The sequence below is a fragment of the Pantherophis guttatus genome, chromosome 4 (assembly GCF_059756535.1).
Source record: "Pantherophis guttatus breed Tessera chromosome 4, ASM5975653v1, whole genome shotgun sequence".
NCBI classification, from domain to species: domain Eukaryota; kingdom Metazoa; phylum Chordata; class Lepidosauria; order Squamata; family Colubridae; genus Pantherophis; species Pantherophis guttatus.
Window position 1 is genome coordinate 39,401,291 of NC_142066.1, and position 3,922 is coordinate 39,405,212.

General features: G+C 35.4%; 1 pseudogene; it reads right to left on the bottom strand.

The window, feature by feature from the left end:
• Positions 1–2,709: 2,709 nt before the first annotated feature.
• Positions 2,710–3,672, bottom strand: LOC117668945 (olfactory receptor 2G3-like; annotated as a pseudogene).
• Between the last annotated feature and the right edge of the window lie 250 nt (positions 3,673–3,922).

The window sequence follows — 3,922 nt, forward strand, 5'->3', positions numbered from 1 at the left end:
CCTCCACATGAAAGGTCACACACTAGCTCAGGGTACTGGCTATGTGGGAGATGGAGTTGGGATATGTTGCCATCTACCCCTTGTCACTATCTAGTTCTCGTTGATTTTTCTGCAGTTCCAAGGTAGCTTGGAGGTTTTCCTGGGGTTTATTACACAGTTTAACTGAGGCCTTTGTTGCTTCCTGGTATGAAGCAGCAGTAGTATTTTCTATTGGATCAGCCTCACAACTGGGATACAAAGCATCTTGTGCAGAATTCCATTTAGCATCCCCTTATAAAGGTTTGTTAATATTGTTGCAATCAATTTATGCATTCACCTACCCCTATGCCCAAGACTGGTGTCCATACTTACAGTTTCAGATGAATCATGAGTTATTTTTATTTACATCTGTTTCCCTGCCCCTCGCCCTACAAATTTAGCATTATTGTATGACACACAATTTTCATATCAGGTTATGGCAGCTGTGGGCTCTGATGATGCCATTGCTTCTGGGTGATTCTTAAGACAAATTCAGAAATTCCAGCTGTATTGCAGTGGGCTGGTAGTGTATTTAATCCCACTATAGCCACCACAAGATATGATTGAAAAACCCCATTTATTGTCCTTCCCATCCATCAATGCCTGCCCTTTTCTTTCAGGGAATGCCAATGCCGTAATTGTGAAAACAGTTAGGATTTGTTTTTTATTATTATTATTTTTCTATTTCAAACTATTTTGTTGATCCATAGATCTGTGTATGTAATGGTAAGTGAGAAAGATCTTGGAAGAATGACTAAACATATGCTGCCAATGGACCAGTCATATAGGAGACAACATAGACAATAGCATTGAATAGCCATGTGCGAGTAGGCAGCAACATAAATTTCCTAAATAAATAAAATAGCTGGATGGTGGGAGTGGGGAAGCGATTCAAAGTTTCTTGGCCTCTATAGAAGGGTGAGAAATATACTTCCAGACATTCAAGATACTGTCAATGTAGTTTTACAATAAAGTAGAATTAGCTGATCTCATTGTAATTCCTATTTGATTTACCTAGGAAGGCCAACAATATAGTAAAAAATACTAGTAGCTGTTTCATACACAGAAGTATCAATGCTTTAATTCTCAAGATCCTTAAGATAACCATTTTGAGAAATAAGAACCATTTGAATTTCAGAAAGAAACTTGTTAATTGGAGTAATATTTAATGTCTGAAATATATAACAAACCAATTAGTGCAGGTTATTCTCAACCTCTTTCTTTTCATACTGTTGTGAAGAGAAGAGTGGAGTACTTTTCTCTTGAAATATCTCTGGACTCGCTTAATTGTATTGATGTCTAATATACAGTGCGGGTACCAGGCAGATGAGCTGTATTTGAGAATTGGTCTAGCAAAGGTTTTGTATGCCCTAGTTTGCAGTACAATATTACCAGAAAAGAAGCTTTGCAAGATTAGGTTAACAACTCTTAATGCCTTTTTGGCAATGTTGTTGCAGTGAGCTCTGGCACTTATATCATTTGAGATGAGTACTCCAACATCCTTGACAGAATAAGGGTCGTTTACGAGGTCGTTTCCACCCAGCTTATATTTGATGTTCTGTTTTTTGTTTGTTTGTTTGTTTGTTTTTTTGCCAATGTGTAAGACAGAGCATTTCTTGGTTGATCTTTTGAGTTGCCAATTGTTTGACCATTCTGACACATAGATAAAGTCTCTTTGTTGGGTAGCAACATTGTCAGTGGTGTTGAATAGTGTTACATCATCAGCGAAGAGAACACAATTGCTTATAATATGATCACAAAGGTCATTTATGTAAAGTATAAAGAGTGTGGGTCCTAGAGCACTACCTGGGAGACACTACTGTTAACATGTGTAAGGTTTGATAGGGTGCTCCATTGATAATATCTCCATAATACTTGTTGTTCAGCAAATCTTCCTACAAATTATGATCCAATGTATCTTGACGGTTATCCTCTAATTGCATATGATGTTTCCATTCCACTAACCTGATCAGCTTTTCTTAGAAGGTCAAGTTCATTATTGTCCCTCTAATAAATCTCCAGTTTTCAAAAACTTTTCTCTTTAGAATCTGTTAAAAGCAGATGTCTGTTAAAAGCAGATTAACTTCCAGTCCATCCAATTGCATGGCTGATTTAGCTACTATTGCCTGAGTCTAGTTGTCTTCTTTAGGTTGATTTACAATTGTTATACATTCATCAAACCTTTTATCCATTTTTTTATTTAAAACTTTTAAATTAGCAAACATTTTTTCTCAAAAGTTTACAAAAAGGCTTTAACATTAAAATCATCTAAGTTTCTTTTGAGTTTCACCTTGAAAACAACATACCTATATTTTGCATTAAAAATTCCAATTTTCTACAGCCAATTAACCAGTATGAACATCAATTAAGGACCTACTTTAAAGAAAATTGTCAGGCAAATTTATGGTATCCAAGGAAGGAAGGAATGAAGGAAGGAAGGAAGGAAGAAAAGAAGGAAGGAAGGAAGGAAGGAAGGAAGGAAGGAAGGAAGGAAGGAAGGAAGGAAGAAAGGAAGGAGAGAGAGAGAAATTGAGGTTACTGGCATTTCTATCTTGGCATGAAGTTATAACCATCATGATCCCAATCAGGAATTTCAGCTATTACAGCTAAATAGAACAGGGATCAATTATTGACCTTACTGATTCACACTTAAATTCAAAATATAACTAGCCAATAAAATTAAAAAGAAATTTATAGTTTCAAATTACTTCCACTAACAATTATAATTTTACCGTAAAGTAATCTGAGAGCTTTGTGGACTTCTTTGTTTCTTAAAGTATAAATTAGGGGATTTGCCAAAGGGGTCATCACAGTATAGAAAATAGAGAAGACTTTATTGAGATATCTCAGAGTGGGATAATCTGGCAAAATATAGACAATTATTAATGTGCCATAAAAGAGGCAATACCATGAGATGAGAAGAACAAGTTGAAAAGGCTTTCTGCCTTCCAATGGTAGATTTTATTTTGATGATGGTGCCAATGATGTAAATATAGGAGAGGAAGGTCAACAGAAAGGGAACAATTACAAAACTAACACTTTTCAAGAGAAGGACAAGATCAAGGAGATTTGTGTCAGAACAGGATAATTTCTCCAGTGGGTGGAAATCGCAAAAGTAATGGTCTATGCCATTAGGGCCACAGAAGGATAACTGAGCCACAAAACCCACTAGAATAAAATTAACTATCACACTACTAATCCATGTCCCAGCCTTTAGCAGGAAACAGAATTTCCTGTTCATAATAGAAGCATAGAGCAAAGGTCTACAAATTGCCAAATAGCGATCATATGACATGGCAGCCAAAAGATAAGTTTCTACACCTGCACAAAAACAGAATAAATGATATTGGGCTAGACATCCACTCACAGTTATTGTTTTCTTAACTGTTAGCAAGTTCACCAACATTTTAGGCAGCATAGTAGAACTATAGCAAGTATCTAGAAAAGACAAATTTGCCAGGAAGAAGTACATTGGGGTGTGAAGGAGCTGATCAGTCACAACTAGAAGAAAGATGAGAAGATTTCCTGTTATTGTCATCAAATAAATCACCAAGAAGAAAAAGAAAAGAAGAGGCTCCAATTTAGGGAAAGTCCAAAACCCAGAAGGATGAATTCTGTAATTCCTGTTTGATTTCCTTTTTCTGTATATACCATCATAAAATGACAATTCAGATCTAGAATATATAAGAAAAAGAAAATAAATTCAGATGTAAATTTCTGAAGCACTCTTATTTCTCTCTCTCACTATAATTAAAATATCTGGAGAATTTTGGTAACTAATGTCCAATCATATCAGGAAGAGTAGATTAAGTTAGAATAATATAGGAAAAATCTGATTATCCCATTACTGTCTTACCTGTTTTGTAAAAGAGATTATATGGTTATGAAACCTTTGCACTATAAC